The 21,022-nt window shown below is 38.9% G+C and overlaps 1 protein-coding gene across 1 annotated transcript in view; it reads right to left on the bottom strand.

Annotated features, from left to right (window-relative positions):
- Positions 1 to 21,022, bottom strand: part of MIPOL1 (mirror-image polydactyly 1) — a 295,370-nt gene that overhangs the window by 222,334 nt on the left and 52,014 nt on the right. The window contains exons 3-4 of the mRNA XM_061611676.1: positions 10,641 to 10,748; positions 8,761 to 8,840 (exon numbers count right to left, since the gene is read on the bottom strand). The gene's annotated coding sequence lies outside the window, so the exon portion shown is untranslated. The remainder of the gene's footprint in view (positions 1 to 8,760; positions 8,841 to 10,640; positions 10,749 to 21,022) is intronic.

The raw sequence follows: 21,022 nt of genomic DNA, 5'->3' as shown, positions 1-21,022 counted from the left end.
GTTTAAATACAGGGTTTCAGGATATCATTACAATCTATATGGATTTATTACATAATTTCCAAACACAGTGTCTGGGGGAGTTTTACTCAGGCAAACTAGTACTTGGGTTGTCTATCTAAACCTGCACGTAAGTCCTTCCATTGTATTTTTATTTTGTTACTATGACACTTGACAGACCACACTCTTACTATAAATGCCCTCATCAATTATCCCAATCTTAATTATCTAAATTTTATTTTTATCTGGAGCAAGGTCATGTCTCTGTACACCCTTTAATTAAACACAAATCCTCTCCATCACCCAAATCTATTCAGACATTAATGCAGATATGATAAAATCTATCATATTTAGAATGGTAAAATTAAACAAGCACACCAAACATACACACATGAACACCCTCCCCTTATTAAAACAACATACCTTTAAAGTATTTTTAAATTTTTTAGTGTGCATCACAATAAAGTTAAGCCCACTTTAGGCAATAATAAACCAATAAATGTCATTCTCAGGAAAATAGTATATTAAACAGGCAGGTGAAATCTTTGTTCATCTCATTTCATTTCTGATGCATCTCCCTAGTGGACATGAACTGGTTTTTAATGAAAAAAAGAAGTCTTTGCTCATTTTATCTGTAGTAATGCTAGCCTGATCTAAATTTAAGCTTTGTACTTCCTGACAATAAAAAGCTTTGTACTTCCTGACAATAAAATACTATCAGGGAAGACTTATAAGCAAAGCAATGGTCAGGCATCTGCGATAATTTTTGTGATAATTTTCCTAAACCTTATTTGGTAGCATATAGAATACATGACAACCCCAAAAATGCGCAATACTGGCAGCACAAAGCCATAGAGTCCAAGTGGTAAACACCAAATTATATTAAAGGTGAAGAAATACAGCATTAAGGGATGCCTACTTGCCTTTGAGAATGAACAGGGATACTTAGCAGTCACTGTTCTCCCTTTTCAATATACTGTATAAGTTTTCAACAAATTAAATTAAACCTCAAAAGAGTTGAGATACTGTGTTGCTTTGTGTAGAAGGAACTTTTCAGCTGGATTTGAACAGCTTTTTTTTTTACCCCTCACAGTATTGCTTTTGATTCAACTTTTTTTTAGGAAGTTGAGAAAAATAAAAACAAAACGCTGTGGGAGGAAGGAAAAGAGTGGGCCATTTGGTCTTTAACTTAAAAAAAATACTGAATATATTCTTTTAAAAATACTGTGGCACCTAAAAGGCTTAACACTTTATTGTGGCGTAAGTTTTTGTGAATTGCATACATCTGAAGAAGCGCTGTCTAGTCACTGAGCTCAGTGTGTTGTAGCCAAAGCCACAGGGGTAGAAATCCGCACATGCAAAGGGTCTTTATTGTCCCTCTTCCCCACAACAGATCCCTGTGCTCCACAAAAAGCGTCTTGAGGATTGGAGGCCCTTCACAAAAAGCCTAGAATGTCAAAAGGCTTGGAAATTGCCCTGAACAGGGGCAGAGGCAGTTTTTGAGATCAGCATCTGACTTGCACAAGCTGCCCCAGCCCAACTAAGGGAGATCTCTCCATCCCACTATAGCTCCCTGTACCCCATTCAAAGTGTTTAACTCTCAGGAGAGGGTTTACATTTAGGTTTGTTAAATTTGTATATCACTTTCCACTAGAAAGTCCTAAAAAAAATTATAGACAAGTTAAAAAATACAATTACAAAAACATATCAGAAACATTATATTAGATCATAAAATCGAATTGGTGCTGACCAAGTGAATGGGAAAATAAAAACATATTTGCCTGGTGCCAAACTGATGGCAGGAGAGAGGGCTGCTAGAGTGAAGGTCTGTTCTTCAGTGGCTTCCCTGTGGACCTTCCTTTGAGGTGGCATGCAGAGAAGGGCTTTAGATATCTCAAGGTCCAGGAAAGTTTATATGGGACAAGGCGGTCCTTTAGGTATAGTGGTCTCAAGCCATACAAGGCTTTAAAGGTCAAAACCAGTACTTTGAATGAAGCCCAGAAACAAACTGGCAGCCAGTGCACTTGGATCAGTGTTGTATGTTCACACCTTCTTGCTCCAGTTAACAATCTGGCTTCTGTATTTTGCACTAGCTGTAACTTCCAAACAGTCTTCAAACACATGTACAGCACATTGCAGTAGTCTAACCTGGGGGGACTAGGGGCTGCAGTGGGGAGGAGGGCAAGGGAAATCGCTCTTATGCAAGTGGCTCTCAGCTCATGGACCATCGGACACAAGACAATGGAGCTTTCTCCCTATGAAGTATGCTTAGGTTTGTAGCCTCAGTCTTTTATAAAAGGTGCCGCAAGACTCTTTTCCCTCCCTGAAACAGACTAACATGATTACCTGTCTAGAAAAAAACCCTTAACCCTTTTCTGCCCCTTCTTGGCACTTCTTTTGAGGCACTCTAGTTTCACATTCTTCTTGCTAACTTTCCCCCTTTTCTTCTTTGTGCAACACTGCCCTGGGCTCCTGCTGGAGGAAGGGTGGGATATAAATCAAATGATAAATAAATAAACACACACTGAGGAGGACCCATCGTTCTGTTTCCTGGCATTTTCTTTTCCCTCCATTGCTCTTTGTCCATCATTTCTTTTTCTTTTACATTGTTAAACACCAAGAATCACTTATAGTCACCAAACCACAAATGGAATATCGGAAACACTACTCCCCCTCTCACCACTGCTGAAATAAATAGGTTCCTTATCTTCTTCTACACAGCCACTGCAGTTTTGGAGAAGAGGCAGAAAGGGCTTAAGATTCCAAAAAACGGAGTGAATGTCTTTACTTCAAATGAAATAGGCTTATGCCATTGTGGTGGGATCTGACTTTCTATTGATGAACAAGTACATCAGAACAATTGAATATTGTTAAGATCCTAGGTTTTATGAAGTTTTGAAATATTTGATCTGTACAGATAAGGGGACAAAAAGAGATTACTGCAAAAACAGCTGCGGCTGTTTCTGGACCGGAATAGCCTGACCACTGTTGTCCATGCATTGTTAACCTCCAGGCTGGATTACTATAATGTGCTCTATGTGGGGCTGCCCTTCTGGATGGTCCAGAAGCTTCATCAGGTGTAAAATGCAGCAACACGACTGCTCACTGGGGTAGGGTATCACCAACATGTCACTCCTCTGCTGAAAGAATTTCACTGGCTGCCCATTAGCTACCAGTCCAGGTTCAAGGTTGTGGTTTTGGTGTACAAAGCCCTATACAGTGTAGGACCAGGATATCTGAAAGACCATTTTACGCTTATATACCCAGTCGATCACTGCACTCTGCAGGTGAGGGCCTCCTGCAGATATCATCTTATCAGGAGGTTTGTTCTGCACAACATAGGAAGTGGATCTTTAGTATGTTGGCACCTACCCTTTGGAATTCCCTCCCCTTAAATATTAGACAGGCGCCATCTCTATTATCTTTTTGGTGCCTACTGAAAACCTTCCGCTTTCGACAAGCCTTTTAAGTAGAGACCTTATCCCAGTCTGCATCTGTATTGGAATTGCTTTTTTAAAAATTTTAAAGCTTTTTTTTTAAAAAAGTTATTTTTAAGATGTTTTGTTTTAATATATTTTCAAAGATGTTTTGTTTTTAAGATGTTTTAGTGTTTATATATATATAGGAAGGAAGGGGTGGGGATACTGCTGAGCTCCTAGATCATGGTATCCTCCATATGTTGTGAACTATAATCCCCATCATTCCTGAGCATTGGCCATGGTGCCTGGGGTTGATGGGTGTTGGAGTCTGCAACAACTGGAGAGCAGCATGTTGGCCGTTTCTGACCCAGGTGATTGTAGCTTGCTTTGCCAGCCTGAGTGTCCATATTGTAAAGTATTTAAAAGTACTGAAGAGTACAGAAGGTTTCAGTTGAAACACTACAGGTAAGGGGTGCTAGAGTATCAGTTTGACATGAGATCTTTAGTACCTGTAGAGTGCCTTGCTCAACGCAAATCATTTGAGATGACAGGTGATATATTCCAGGATAAATGAGAATGCCAAGTAACATATAAAATATAACCCATTTTATATGAACTGCTTGCTACTCCTCATTGGAATTCCAGCAACTAAGGATATTTTTTCATGAGAAAAAAAAATGAAACCAGGCACCTGGCAGCAAGATATTTGAGCAACTGTTTAGATAGAGGAACCGAGATCTAAGTAGCTTGCTTTATCCTCTGAACAACTGTCAAGAAGAGACTCTGCCAGGTTTTTGCATTTATGGCCAACCTTCTTGGCAAGTGTACCAGAAAAGTCAATTATATAATCCATTTTGTTGTGTATAGGTGACTGAGAGAGGAAAGGATGAGATGCAATTGACAGGATCATTACAGTGACACTTTCTCCAACACTTTTATCAACACAGCTAAGACAAAATGAAGAAAAGCTCAGCATCTCCAGCATGTGTTAGAAACAGAAAAAGGGAGGCCAAACAAGAAAATGTTTAAATACACGACACAAGAATTCTTCCATATTCTAGGGCTGCAAGTCTCAACACACTTACTTGGAAGCAAGTCCCATTGGTATCAATTGTTAGGATTGGACTATGACAGGGATAAGCCACTGTGGTGCCCTCCAGACGTTGTTGGACTCCAGCTCCTATCAGCTCCATCCAGCGTGGCCAATGGTCAGGGATAATGGCAACTGGAGTCCAACGACATCTGGAGGCACCAATTGGCTGCTCATGGACTGTAAACTCCATATGCAATTCTTTGAATTAGTTTATGATTTCTGAACTACAGCTACATTGCACTGAATAAAATCCTAATGGGAAATAAATCTTAAAATAATCAGAACATTAAAAAAATGAATAGAATTTACCGTTGTAGCACTTGCTTCCTAAGCCTCCAATGGCTATGACTGATTTGGGATTTTGCAAATGGAACTGTATCAGAACATAAATATATTATCCTGCATTGTTTCTAATTACTCTCTATCCATCAACATTATTTCAGTTGGTATTGCATAGCCAATTAACATAAAACTACCTTCCATTGCAACACAGACATTGGGAAGTACAGAAATAAAAGCACAATTTATATTGGTCCATTGCTTATATGGCCCATTGTGTGGAAGGACTATTCATCTGAAAACATTATTGGAACCTGGCATTATTTAATGTATAAGTCACAAGTAACTTGCAAATGGTCTCTTTGAAAGAATTAACCTTTTGAACCTTTCTTAGGGTATAGTGACCCCTAAAGGTACTAAAGCTGAACTGGTTGCGGAAATTCTGAGATGTAGTATATTGAAGACGTGTTAGCTAGAACAAGGGGAAACTGAGCGTCACCTTTGGATTTTGTTGGTTCCAGGGTTCCAGATTTCTTTGAATCACACCCTAAAAACCTTTATATGGCAATAACAGAGAAGAAGTTTGACAAGAAGGTATAGTGACCATTCATGGCACAGCTTTAAGCCAATAAAACATCCCTGCGGACATCAGGACAACCAATGCCATTAACAGACTCACAATTATCTAATAATTAGGAAGGCTTGCCATGGAGATTTCTCTCATGACGCTTTTCTGAAAAAGCATCTGTGCTATTCAACACTTAAACCGTGTCCCCATCATTTCTCTATATTCCCACTTGCATGCTTTATGGTCCAATTTCATGAGCTATTGTATCCACATAGAAACTTACAAAGCGAGCCAAGAGGATGGGGAAACTCCAGTCCATAGGCCAAATGTGAGCCCCCAGGCCTCTCTATCCAGCCCTTGGAACTCTCCCCAGGCTATGCCTCTTTCCCCAATGTCTATGTCCCAGTGGTGGCTGGTGGGCCCATGTCAGTGGAATCCGCTCTGGGTTTAATTCTGAATTTTCAAGGAGCTGTCCGAGGTGCTTCAAACTAAAGCACTGACGTGGCACCAGCCACCGCCAACTGCTGGTTTCCTATTTTTATAGTAGAAGTATTATGCTGGTACAACTGGCCATTGACACAACAGGTTACTGGAACGGCAGCTTCATCTAGTCTGAATTTCAGTCCTTAACCTTTCCCCACACACACTTGCACCCTGTTTACACTTGCCTAGCTCTAGTACACTTGGTTCCCTTTGATGTTTGAAAACAACTTCACAACAATGCCAAAATTGCACCCACATTCAGTAAACAGCCCACCTTATACATACAAGCTCCACAAAGAGTGGAGCTCAACACGAGACAAACGGCCAGGTAGGGAAAAGAGAGAAATCTCTTTCTCCATTTGGTAGGAGGAGTTAAGTGGGGGTGATCTGTATTGTCAGCTCTATGCTAGAGGCAGCTGAGTATGTGACATGTTCCCCTTAAGACTGAGACTGAAGCCACGTGAAGCACTAGGGTGCATACACAAGAGTGTGAATCTTCTGTGATTCTAACTAGGTACCTTCTGATCTATTCATTGGTGTCCCTTGTGGCAAGCCACTCACAACTGTGGAATAATAAAAAAAACCAATACTCCTTCTTCCTCCCTTATATAGCCTTGACTCTTTTGCTACAAGGGTCCCCAGTGGATAGATCAGAAGGCTCCTGGTTCAAATCATGATCAACCCAGAATCCAGTTCCTAACCAGTTCCCAGCCTCCAGCTCATTTCCCATTGCAGTTTTATGCCTGAAACTGCTTTCCCCTTGCTTTTTTCTTTCCCTAGTAGCACATCCATTTAACTGCTTATTATATAAAATGAAAGCCAAAGAGATGGCTGGTCTCTTCAGTTTGCAAGGGATTAGTACTGGGCAAGGATGTTGCTAGCCTAGAACCTCTCCATGCCTGCAACTTCGGTGTGTGCTTATAAGTCAAAACACAAAGATGGACCACAAGAAAATTGATGCCATTTTAGAGCCGGTAACCTACAGCTGTCAGACCAGCCAGAGAAGCACCATGGAAACAGTACAAAAATGAGAGGCAAAGCATGGATTGCAGTGGTGGCAGAAGGGTTTGTAATTTTGATCAAAGTGGGTATTTTTTTAGAGAGAATGAAATCAGTATGTCAATCTGATATTGACTCAAAAGTTGGCAGTGACGGAAAGAATGGCTGAATTGCTAGTGCTGATGTACTTTCTTTTATTTGCACATATAATCCATTGCTTCCTTGGAAATTAGAGAGAAATGGAGGTAGCACAATCAAAAGTGAAGTATACCGCTAGTGAATTGCCAAGAAGGGGGCAGGTCTCTTGCATTATTCATAAAGATTTTTTAAATACCTTCCTCAAGAATTTGAAGGGGGGGATCCTTTGTAGTTTAGTCACATGCACCAATCTAACCAATGACAGTAGGATGAGGAACCAAAGTGCAACATATGACATTTCTCTCTCTCCCCACAACAATCTATTTGCCAAGGCTCCACACATGGACCCCTCACAGCCTAGACGCAATTGAACTGACCAGCTGTTTGGGAGGGAGAATGAACAGGTGTATATACATGTTGTGTGCAGTCCCTCCCAGGTGATCACTGCATTTATTTACTTATTCACTTACTATTTATACTTATAGCCCACCCTTCAACAAATGGTCCCAAGATGGGATACAAAATTATCACAATTTAAAAAAGCAGAATTTACATTAAAATTAAAACCACAAACATCCAATGACAAAAAACAAAGCAAAACAGCAGTTTACAGCAATGGCTTTTTTTAAAAAAAAAAAAACCAGGGTTCCATACATGTATGGAAAGGTCCTGGTTATTTCAGTAATGTGCACCTGCCTAAGCAGAAGCTTCACTGTCCTCCTAGCCTGGACTTTGCTACCGGCTTTGCTCATGGATCTGACCTGGGGAGTGAGAAAGTGCTTCAGGGGAGGGGCTGCTCTGGGCAAGATAACCAGAACCACCACTGACATTGGCTCTAACTTTCAGAACTGTAATTTTCAGAATTTGTGCTTGGGCTTGCTTTTCTCTCCTCCCTCCCATCCCTTTTTCCTTGTATGTCATGTCTTTTTTGATTGTGAGCCTGAGGGCAGGGACCATTTTAGGGCTGGTTTTTATAAAACACTCTAAGAGCCTTTTTTGCTAAAGGGCAGGGTATAAATGTTGCAAATAAACACACACACAAAATATTGGACAGTAGAGCAAGTATTCATTATACATGCATAAATAATGTCTAATTTGCTTGCCACAGTGTTTTTACAGTGTGAAGGGGAACCCTACAGGAGTAAAATGCAAGAAAAATGGATTGATGGTGTTACTTTAACTGTGTAGCTAGGACACACACTTAGGCTTTTTCTTTCTAAGTACAGACATAGTTCCCTCTGCAATTGGCATCAGGACTGCAGTGCATGGGGAGGAGAAGTTTAATCCTTCTCTCGACAGCCACAATTCCATTAAAGATTGCTCTCTCCGTGCCCCAATGCCACAGTTAACCTCAGGGAGAAAATTTCCATTGGCACCAATGGAAGCTTCCCCCACCCCCAAGGCTAAATGCAGCACAGGGCGGGCGCTCATTGCCAAGATCATGGCTGGAAAGAGTTAAACTTTCCCTGCCTACACACTGTAGTCCCAATGCTAATTCCTCCCCCCATCTGTAATTAAAGAAAGAAAACCCAGGTGTGCTTTCTAGCTGCTATGTAATTAGCATAGCATAGTTAGGCCCTCGGTTATGTATATATTGTCCTCACAGAAAAAATAAAAGGTCTAGTTTAGAAGCAACGTGCTTCCAGCTACATTATTTTAAAGAAAAAAAATTGACTTTTAAGAAGTCATTTTACCTACCGGCAAGAACAAATGCATTCCATCCAGGCATTGCCTAGCATTGGCACAGCCCTGGGGTTATGTACCAATACCTCAGAAGTCCTTACCTTTTGACCAGTCCTCCATTTGTATTTCTGAACTTGTTTGATCTGGCAAGGACTCCGTGTCTTGCTCCAAGACTTCAGAGCTAAAATAAAGCAAAGTCTAGATAAATAAACGTAAAACAATATATCAGAACACACCTATACCTTGCCCTTATTTGTCAGAGAATTTACAAGACAAATGACTCAAAAAAAGGTTCATAATAGGACAATAAAACCTGTTTATTTTAACAGGTGACATTAAATTGACTTTCACAGTAAAAGATTTTTTTGTTCACACTTTCAGTTTAGATAGTGATTTATCCTATTCCCCATTGCATTTAATGATGGTGTTGAGAAACATATTAGTCCTCAAAGCCCGATTCCAACAACAGCTATTACAAAATAGAATGAGTAGGTCCAGAAGAGCAAATGTGATTACTTTTTTCTTGCTTTGCATTACTGGTGGAAGTGAATGCAGGAATGGGACATGTCATGGCTCTGCCCTGCCCAATTCATAAGTATATATGTAAGTATTATGGAAGGAAAGTTCTCACAATATTTTCAGACTTGTATTAAAATATATAACTCACCACATTAATGTTTCTAATATGTAAAATAGCATGTTTGTTAGAGTCAATGGAAAAGTGCAATTAATATCACTGCATTACCACATCTTTTTGACTTTTTGGTTTGTTTTAATAAAGATATTAGCCAACTATGGTTTTTGGAGGGTTCCCCCCCCCCTTATACACCAACCTGGCTACCCTTCTTTTTTAGTTCGCTATCATAAAAATGTCACTTCTTAGGAACCCCAAATGACAACAAAATGAAGTCAAATGAGAAATGTGCTCACAATGTGGTTATTCAGTTCAAACTAAGTTTAAAGAAGCAAAACCATTATTTTAAAGTTATAGACAAGTAACTTATACAGTCTATAGTTGATCCTTCTTTAAGAATACATAGCGAAAGCAAGATGAGAGATTTTAAGGGAGTTTGTTTTCAGGAGTGAGGGGGCATAATAGCTCAAACCCAGAAACCTGAATACCTTACAAAAAGTCCTCAAATGAAGTTGTAACGGGGCTTTTTTCAGTTATGTGTAACTGTGTTGATTTGGGGTTCGCAATTTTTTTAATCTAAGTTCCTCATTTACTTTTGGATTAGCTGGAAATATAGAAGGTTATTATTAATATCAAAGAAATGTGTTTTAAGTCAATGAAGCCTTTCCCCTACATATTGCACAAAAAGGTCCATAATAATTGCAGTCTTTTAATAAGGTATTCATATAGCAAGAGATGAAGAAAATACAGTCTTTAATAACCTCTGGAGTATTTTAAAACATGCCTTAGGGCCTTAATGTGCCTAGTAATATACTATTTAAAACCACAATATTATCCCTCCACAATATACAGTCATATATCCTCACCATTTACCCAGCTAATGAATGCCAGCAATTAGTAAAATGTAATCCCACTGCACAATCAGTTTAATGCTTTTAGCACTCAGAAAAGTAAACACCAAATTAATACTGCTCAAGCCATATCAGATCCTACTTGGAAGCAAGCAATTATAGTTCAGCTCCTCAGGTGTAATTAAATGATTGGAATGATTTAGTTCCATAAATGCAAGTTAATTCATAAGCAAGAGACAAATATACTGGGAGTAATTACAAGAAACATTGGCAGTCTAAGCAGGGCATGCTCTTTTATACACCTGGTATAGGAAAATGCTGCCCTCTCCTGGATATATATTGTGAATATCCACTCAAACAGCTACACTAATTTGAAGTCTGGCAAAATACAAGGTGTGAATACAGCAGAATCTTTGGAGGTTAAAAGCCATTCTTGCCTTTTGCTTACACAAACTATGAACCGCAGTAGCCATAGTAAGTTGCTAGCAAGAATTACCTAATTTCCATACAACCAGCATTCATCAACTTGCAAGGAAATGGTCTTGTTGATCCACAATAGACTTAGAAGGGCAGCTTTATTCACAAAGTTCTTCCCACATGAAACCTGTTGGGAGAAAAGCATTCACAGTCACATACTGTATAAAGATTGTGCAAAAGTCTATTTTGCAGAATGTACACAGTTTTAAAAGTGGCAGTTTAGAACTTGCATAATTATTATATATGACTACACCTGCAATCCTATACCCATTTAGCTGGAAGAAAGCCACACTTACTCCTGAGGAGACAGGAACAAGATTTCATTGTTTGTACACATTTCTCCCTATGCAGAGATTATATCCTATCCACATTTAAAATACCACCCCTAAACAAATGCATGTAAGATTTCAGCCTGCCCCATGAAATATGAGAGGTGAAGCACAATTTAATCCAATACAATGATGATGATGATCATCATCATCATCCTGCCCTTCCTCACAGAAGGAGCCCAGGATGGCGAACAAAAGACAAAACAGTATCTATAAAACATATTAAAAAGAAAGAATATTCTACATGTAAAATATTTGAAAACACTTAAAAAAAATCTTTAGCCTATACTAGGAAAAGTACACCCTGGACTGTTACTGGTGCATCTATAATCAATAACCTAACAACATTATCAGTACTGCCAGCTAAAATAATGAATACCTATTTTAAAAAAATAATTATGTATAATAAATGTAGAAAGTTGGCAAGTTAAATATTGTACCAGTGAAAGATTCACACTTATCACAAAAACTTATTTTTAGAGTACAACAAAATACATAATACCTTATCCATGTTACAATCTAATTCAAATTGGTTGCACCTAAGACCCTCTGAAAAAAAATTATTTGCAACTGCCTTGATATTGATGGGATTTAAGCATTAGTTTGAGCTATGTTGTAATTTTAAACAAGGTTACATAATTTCAATTGGTGTTGATCTAACCAGTTTTTCTGTTTTTGCTTTACACTGCCTTCAGATAGCGCACAATGATAATTATCTTCAGCACTAATATTATTTACAGTACTGCAATAAAGAGAGAAGGAAACAAGCATTACACAACTGTGAAACCACATACACCGCTTCTCTGAATGAGTACCACTTCTGCGTCAGCATTGTTTTCGAAGCTTTAAGCAAATCAAGAACACAAAAACACTTGGATATTTATTTACATCAGCCACCAGCCACTGCAATTTGTGTAAAAAGTAAAAAAAGTATAATGTACACTAAGCAGATAATGTTGCCAAATTATACAGATTAAAAGAAACACTAGAGTATACCACCCTTTCCCAACAGACAGAAGCAAATCAAAAGGTTATTTTAAACAAACAATAAATATGGAATTTGAGTCACAATCCTGGATTTTTAAAGACTTTGTGTTTCAGTCTGATGCTCTTTATGGATGCAGTTTTTTGGTAACAAAATATTCTTCTTTCATTAATCCTTAAATATTTTTAAATAACCTTTGTGGATATGAATTCAATTATTTTATTAGAAGACATATTACTAATTTTAAAATGTACAGCACATTTGCTTTGCCCTTTAATGTCATGGTCTTATTTTTCTATTCAAATCTTGCACACTGTAAGTTAATTGCTTTTGGAAACTACTTATTATTCATGTAAAAATTAATGTGCCAATGTGTTTAAATCCTTTTAAATGACCATTCATGCATCCTCCTCCTTTAAGTACCAATGAAATCTGTCAAAGATATCAGTGCAGGATGGTTTTAAAGAAAGTTCTAATAAAGATTTTTTTCTGCTAACATAAGATTTTCATTTTCACCAACTTTACTTGGATTCCATTAATTTTTTAAGCTGCTTTTAATAAATTCACCAAGTAAAAATTTTAGACCCCCATAGTCTTGTCATTTGTGTTCCAGCTGACTCTATGAATATTAATAACAGTGTTATCCTGATTAAATAGGCTTCATATGAAATCCCTGTGAATCCTATAGCTCAGACATCTCATTTTTCCAACTCTTTATGAATTTGGATTCAGACATTATACTGGAAGAAATCTTTAATAACAGATCTAGTGGTACATTTGTGTATTCTTAAGCAAAAATTCTAATAATTCAAACAATTAAAAGAAGCACGTCTACATCTTAAGGTTTCAGGCTTTCTGTAAATACATACAACAAATCTTAACTTCAGCATTTTCCAGAACAAAGGACTGGATATCTATTATAAAATATTACTAATGTCTGTCCTTATATCCACCTTATTGGGTCCTAATTCATAGGTGCTTTGCAGTTACAAACATGAGGCTAAAGATAGAGATGATCTGTAGGTATATATGTATGGAGCTGCACTGGACTCAAACCCAACACTTGGCACACACGTCTGTTTTGTAGTTATATTTTTCAAATGAAATTTAATAGTAGTAACCTCAGTCAGTGATATCTTTAAGCATAAGCAAATCTTACTATTATAATTTCTTTAGCATGTTTTGGTTATAGTTCTGAGTAGAGTTATACATACACAAAGCAATCATGGAGCCAAGTCTACAACTTTCTCTCCCAATGGCCAATCCTACATGCTCTGTGAGTAAAGAAGCTGATTGATAGGATACATCGGTTGATTCTCCCCACCCCACAATGTTTATACTCTTTACCCCATTTATGTTCATAACTTCCCTTCAAGTGCCCTCCATCCTACATATAAGAAACAGAGACTGAATCAATCCCAGTACTGAATTTAAATCTAATTTTCATTGTTAAATAGCCTAAATATATCATGGGTTAGAAGTCTTGTGACAAACATTTCACTGAATTTCAGTCTCCTAACATGCACTATTCATAGGAAAAAGTATCCCAGAAATTGCTAAGAGCCTGGTGTTGTATTTTAAAGTGTGTTTTGAGGTTTAAAATTCCTAGCTCTAGCACCATGCTGGAGTTTAGAAAATGAAATACATGGTTCCAATTATATAAGTAGTGATGTGCGAGAACCAATCTTCCCCCCTCCAATTCATACAGTATATTGCAATGAAGAGATGACCTCATTATCTCTTCTACCACCATTAAGAAACAAAACAAGGTGGGACTCTGAACTAGGACTGACAACCACAGAGGAACAATGGCTAATGATGTGGTCAAAGCCTTTATATTCTATGTCAATAACATCTGTGAAAACTCCCTGAAAATTCCACATAAATGGTATCTTACTCCTGTGAAACTTTCTAGGGTTACAAAAAGTATGAAACCAGACTGTTGGAGATCTTGTGGTGAGCTTGGGACTTCTCTCCACATACGTATGACTCCACATCTCCACATATGGTTCCAGTGCCCTAGGATAAAGACCTTTGGACAACTGCATTTTCTGAAATCACTCTTATCACAGATCAGCCTTTAGAAATGTCCCCAGCCTTAGCCTTACTGAACTTATTTAAAGGTGCTAACCAAGATATCTTGTTCAAGGACTTGATACTACCTTTTAGTGGTGGTGAACCTAGAAATAGCACACAAATGGCGCACATTAAACTCATGGTATGGCTGGGTTTGGACTCTTGCTCTAGCTGAAAAATCTACTTGTCAACTTTGCAGAGTGGAAGGACACACAAAAACAGGCAATTTCCCCATCACTTTTATTCAGTTCATTGGAACAGAGGCAACAACCACCAACCATGCATGGTGACATGTGGAAAGAGACACTTGGACACTGATATGCATCCTGTGTGTGCATCCTGGATTATTTTCAGATGTAACATGTTCATTCCCAGCAATGTTCTTACAGTTGCAATTGCCTTTAATATTTTATTATTTTAATAACAGCAACAACAACATTTTTTTAAAAAAAGAAGCCTAGAACTGTGAATTAGGAGTGAAACACTTTATTGTATTCCTGGTGACTGCACTTATTTACAAGTAAGAAACATCAGTTAGGCATATTTCCAATTAAACATGTATTTTTTGGTGTAGAGGTGAGTTCTCTGGAAACAACTGATGCTGAAGCAGTTTCTTAGATTTATGTAAGAACGTGATTTAATAAATATATGCATTTAAATGTATAATATCATACTAGTTTTCTAAGCTTAATATTGAATGGCAGCATGGTCAAATAAAAGGTCAACAGCCAGCCTGCAAACATTCACACAAATTGCTGGCAGCTAAATTTAGTAAAGACCCGGAACTGATGCTGCAGTAATTCCTCTTCCTATCTTCAGCTTTACGCAGAAAAGGAAAAAGCTGCAGGGACTGACAACATAATTGTGCAGTAGCTCATGGAACCAAACAGAGGAGAGGAAACGTTGCACTTTACCTTGAGTGGTGCCTAGGGCTTACTGCAAGATGTGTGGTGTTGAAACAATTAGGAATAGCAACCACAATGCCATTAAACGTAGCACAGGGGTTCCGTAACTGTGGTCCATGGACCACCAGTGGTCCACAACCTTCTTTCAGGTGGTCTGTGGCATGTCTGTGAAATTGTGGTTGAAGCTGGGATATGGCACATCCATCACACTGAATATCCATAATTGTATTTTTATTGCTTCTTTTCTTTCTTCTATTGTATTTCATTATATTACAATTTGAATGATATGGAATTACAGTTGTTACTACCGGCAGAAAAATCATTAAGTGGTCCGCCAAACCCGCAGCAATTTTCAAGTGGTCTGTTGGGAAAAAAGGTTGGGAACCACTGACTTAGCACATAGGAAACTGCCTTATACAGAGTCAGACCATTAGTTCATCTAATACAATATTGTCTACATTAGGGGTTGGCAACTTGGCACCCACAGGCACACATGTTCACAGAGTTTTTCCCTGAGGCCCATAGGTCCTTTCCCCTGCCAAAAGGTCATGATGTGTGTTTGGTTGCAGTGTGTGTGTGTGTGTCACCCACAACAGTTTCTCCATTTTGCCAATGTAGCCCATTGCCAAAAAAAGTTGGCAACTCCTGGCCTACACTGACTGACAGCAGCTCTCTAGGGTTTTAGGTATGGGTCTTCTCTGATCTTTCCTAGGAGACACCTGGGAACGTCTGCATACAGAGACAATTCTCTATGGCTGCGCCATGGTCCTTCCCTTCTCTGCAAGTGGTCAGCTGCTCACAAAACTCAACACAGTCAGATCTGATTTTTAAAAGGAAACATTTCAAATAGAATAGGATTAGTAAAAAGAAGTTGAGAGTGCAGTGTGTGCGAGTGTCAAATCTCTCTAGAATACTTGGTATGATTTAAAAGATAGATGCCAGCTTGGTTAATGAGCACAGCTGAAAAAACTATAAAAGGCAAGAAGGCTATCTTTAAAATGTGGAAGTCTTGCCCAAATAGGAATAGGGGCACAAACGCTAACAAAACAGATGTAAGCTGATGATGAAGTTAGTGGGGGGGGGAGAATTTGAACAACATACTGCTAAAACATTAAAATGAACAATAAAAGTTTATTTCAATACATCAAAAGTAGGAAGTCAGCTGGGGAAGTGATCAGACCATTAGACAACAGAGTAAAAGGAGTGCTAAAGGAGAATAGAGAGATGAGAAGCTTAAGACATTCTTCCCATTGGATTTCACTGCAAAAGGTGTTGCACAAATACTCATAACTGGACCAGTTTTTTAGGGATGGCATTTGAAGAACAGAGTCAAAATACTGATGAAGTCTTTGACTAAACTGACAAACAAAAGATTAACAAGTCATTTGGTCTGGATGGGCAATCTGCATAGAGAGACAGTATATAAAATTAATAAATAAGTAGATTAAAAGTTCATAGAAAAACACAAACATGAAATTGCTGGTCTCCGGACAAAAATATGTAATTGATGATTAAAATCAGCGCCTGTGCCATAGCATTAGAAACTACCAAATATTAATGCCATTTTTTTAAAAAAGGGGGTCTGGGTGAAGCCTGGAAATTACAGGCCTGCTAGACTTGCATCTTCTCCAGGCAAATTGGTAGAAAGCATTATTATAGAACAAGTCTTGGTGAGGAAAAATCACCATGGCTTATAATGTGAAGTCTTGTTTCATCAACTTTTTGGAATTCTCTGAGAACAAGCATGTGGATCCAGAATACAATTATATATTTCCTATAAACTTTTGGCAAAATTCCCTCACCAAAAGCTCCTGAGCTTAGGATTCAAGGGACAAGAGGACAGATCCTCTTATGGATTAGTAACAGGTTACACAGCTGGAAGCAGAATTTAGGAGTAAATGGGCAGTTTTAATAATATAGGAATTAAGCAATAGGGTTACACAAGAATCTGCACTGGGATTGGTGTTATTTATCTTCTGTGTAACTGCTTCGGAGTTCAGGTTGTACAGGGAAATTTGTGGATAACACCAAGTTATTCAGGATAATTAAAAAACCCAAGTAGATTAAGGCTGTGTACACACCATACATTTAAAGCACATCTCCTCCCTAAAAAAAAAGTCCTGGGAACTGTAGTTTACCTCACAGTGCTACATTTCCCAGAACCCTTAAACTACAGTTCCCAGGATTCTTGGGGGGGGGGCTTTAAGTGTATGGCATGTACATAGCCTACAAAGAGCTTGAAAAGGATTTCTCCAACAGGAGGAATACGCAATAAAATTGCAAATGAGGGTCAAAAGTAAGGGCAAAGTGCTGCACATTAGGCAAAAAAAAAAAAAGCTTTTAGGGACTATCCAAGAAAGATCTTCAGATTGTGGAGAATAACTCAATGAAAACTTAACAGCTGTGGCAGTTAATGACAGAATCATGTCCCAGGGAAAGGTACTGATAATGAAAAAAAGCTAATATGGTAATATTTTTATATAAATAAATGTGGTCACGTTTATAATACAGCAGGGCCCCGCTCATACGGCAGGTTCCGTTCTGGACCGCCGCAGTAAAGCGAAATCCGCCATAAAGCGGAACACATTGACAAACATTGTCTAAAATGGCGCCCAACACCCAAAAAGCACTGTAAAAGTGGAACAAGCACCTTAGGAGCAGGGCCGTTCTGCAATTGACAACCTCTGTATCAGTGGAATGCTGCAAAGTGGAGCGCCGCAAAGCGGGGCCCTACTGTAGTATATACAACTCTGGTTGCTTTCCTTATCTCGAAAAGGATATTGGAGAGCTAGGAAAGGGGCAGAAAGGAGTAACTAGAACTTGGAAAAAGCAGATAGGAACCTCATAGGAACATAAGAAGCTGCCTTATACAGAATCAGAACATTGGTCTATCTAGCTTGGTATTGCCTACACTGACTGGCAGCTCCTCTCCAGGGTTTCAGACGGGATATTCCTAGCCCTACCTAAAGATGTCAGGGGTTGAACCTGATGCCTTCTATATATAAATCAGATGCTGTAACACTGGAGCTACAACCTTTCCCCAAAAGAAATTGTATTGGTAATGGGGAAACAACTTTCAGTGATTCACATTTGTAGACTTCTGATAGCTTTCTCAACTTGTCAGTTTATTCTCTTTTCCAGGAATACTATAAATCCCTTTAAAAAATAGCCTCAGGACCTAACTGCCTCTGAGAGAGGCATAGTGTTGTGAGACTTCTGCCTGATAACTGTGTATGGACTATCACTGTAGATTTGACTTAAAGTAGGGGATGGAGAACCTTTCTCAGGCCAAGGGCTGCATTGCCACATCCTCAACCTTCCATGGCCACATGCCCATGGTGGACAGTGCCAAAACAAAAGTGGGCATGGCCAGAGTTGGAACACATACATCATACACAAACACCACAGGGTGGAGAGAGAGGAAGCCCCCCAGGGTGCATCCAGTCTGAGGACTGGCAGTTTCCCATCCTCTTCAAGCAAAGCCTGATCATAGTCCGAGATTTGACAAAAGAATGTTGCTCTTTTTTATGGCACAGGTGGGCAACCTGCAGCCCCTGAGCCAATGTTATGTGGTCTCTGACATCTCCTGACGTTACTGCAGTGTTTCATCCCATCTAAGTTTCTTCCTTCCTGTTAAGTTTCCTACTTTCCCCCCCCCAGCTTCTAAAAGTGTTTTGTTCCTCTTTCTATGTGGTTGCAGAACAACTACTATATCTGATAAACATTTACAGTTTTTAAAACTAAGTTTTCCTGGGAAAAGAACTCCCCCGCCCCCAAGTTGGCAGGCTCTGTCTCTCTCTCTCTCTCTCTCTCTCTGTGTGTCTGTCTGTCCCTGTCGTCCACCTCTGCTTTATGGTATAATAAAATGGCAAAAAAGTGTGTTGTTTTTTTAAATACAGTGATTTCTCTGAAATGTTTGTTTGAAATGAGAAAGCCCTCTGATTTTGGAAAAGAGGCAGAGCTGTGTGTGTGTGTGTGTGTGGGCACGCGCAACAGAGAAACAAAAGCAGCAGCTGTGGTGTAACACGGAGGATCAGGGGAAGAGACAGAAGGAGAATGCACAAGCTGTGAACTAAGGGCTGGAAGCATTTTGGGGTGCACTGTGCCTTTCTTATGTGAGGTTCATGGTAGGAGCTAATACGCTACTTGCTTCCACAGATGTTCTATTTGTATATTTGTAAAATAAATCAAATATACAAAACATATCTCTCCAGTGATCTCTCTTTTAAAGAAGCCAAACCCAAGTAGCACTTCTCACCACTTAGGGAAATGTGGAGTGCATAACAACATTGTCCATGGCTATATTCCAAGTGATCAGGGTGAGCAACAGTCTAGCTGCAGAAATATATGGAAAAGTAGTTTTAGTTGCAGAAAAATAGCAGACTGAATTAATGCACGGAAATAAGGATAATATGCAACATGAAAGGGAGCAGGTTCAGAAAGCAACGCCACATGGCTACATACCAATGTTCTGTATTCACCTTGTTCATCCTGAATAAAACTAGAGCAGGGATTAATTTTTAAATGCAAGTGTTCCAGGTCACTGAAAGCAAAAAAGAAAACAAAACAAAAATGCAATGCCACCCACCTTCCCCGCAGCTGGGCCTTCTCCACCCCCATTGCTATTTCGGGATGAGGAGAGGGAGAGAAATGACAAGTAAGGAAACCAAAGTTAAACTAGGGAGACAGTCACATTGGACTTAGTGGGCCTTGCTTTGGAATAACCATGTATAGCGTTAAGACAGCATAGGATGTATCTGGTGAAGCTATCCTTGACTGACTGATAGTCTCAATATCCCCAAAGAGGGATGAATTAAAGAAGAGGAGATTTATGGATTAATTCACAACACATGAATCAGGGTGGGCAACCTACAGCCCTCCAGATGTTGAACTCAAGTCTATCAGCTGAGCAGTGTACAAAAAGTCAGGGATGATGGGAGTTGTAGTCCAACAACATTTAGAGGATCACAGATTTCCCAACCCATGGTTTATATTAAGAGGTGGGTGCAAAAACTTGGAAATGAGTGGAAGGACAGCTTTCTTGTTGCTATACTCTGGTTTCTCTCACACATCTTCTAATCAGTTGCCAGAATTAGAAAAAAAAAGCAAACAATTGTTTTTAAGTAGCAAAGACTAACAAGTTTATTATGGCATAACTTTTCACAACTGCAGTCCACTTCATCAGATGGGTGAGAAAGTGATGGAAATGTCTAGAGAATAACGAAGTATAAGATGAAGAATGGGAAGAGCAGAAGAAGAAAAGAAAAAGACCCTGAGATGGATGAGTGAAAACATGGGCTACACAGGAATTGGGTGTTTACATTTCTAACACTGGAGATAATACACAACCATTATGGCTAGCAACCATTGATAGTTTTTTTCTCCACGAATTTGTGCAACATTCTTTTAAAGTCATCACTACATCTTATGGGAGCGAATTCCATAGTTTAACTATGCACTATGTGAAGAATTATTTTATTTTGCCTATCCTGATATCAATCCTTGGGTGACTCCATTTTCTACATCCTCCTATTGGGGGAACTGTCCATTGATTCTTATTCTCTGTTTCCCATTTCTTAACCAGTTACTGATCCATAAGAGAACTCCACCTCTTATCCCATGACTACTAGGCCTACTCAGGAGTCTTCAGTGAGGTATTTTGTGTACTTTTTCAAAAGGCTTCCGACAATGTCAACTGGATCACCTCTTTCTCATACACACTCTCTCTCCTCCTCTCAAAGAATACTAAAAGGTTAGTGAGACAGGTCTTGCACTTGCAGAAGCTATACAGGTTCTGCTTCAACAAGACTTGTTCTTCTACATGCTTGGTTATTTTATTTTTAATCATGCTTTCCACCAGTTTCCTGGAACAGACATTAAGCTAACCAGTATATAATTTCCCAGATCCTCTCTGGATCCCTTTTAAAAAAGTTGTGTTACATAGGCCACTTTGTAGTCATCTGGTACAGAGACTGATATTAGGGACAAGTTGCATATTTTTGTTAGATCAGCAATTTCACATTTGAGTTGTTAAGAATTTGGAGGGGGTGCTAATGATTTGTCACGTTTTATTTTGTCAGTAAGGCCTAGAATTTTGTGTGTGTCA

Source organism: Rhineura floridana, chromosome 2 (genome assembly GCF_030035675.1).
Source record: "Rhineura floridana isolate rRhiFlo1 chromosome 2, rRhiFlo1.hap2, whole genome shotgun sequence".
Lineage (NCBI taxonomy): Eukaryota > Metazoa > Chordata > Lepidosauria > Squamata > Rhineuridae > Rhineura > Rhineura floridana.
Note: the sequence above shows the minus strand (reverse complement) of the source record. Positions and strands in the feature narration are given on the sequence as shown.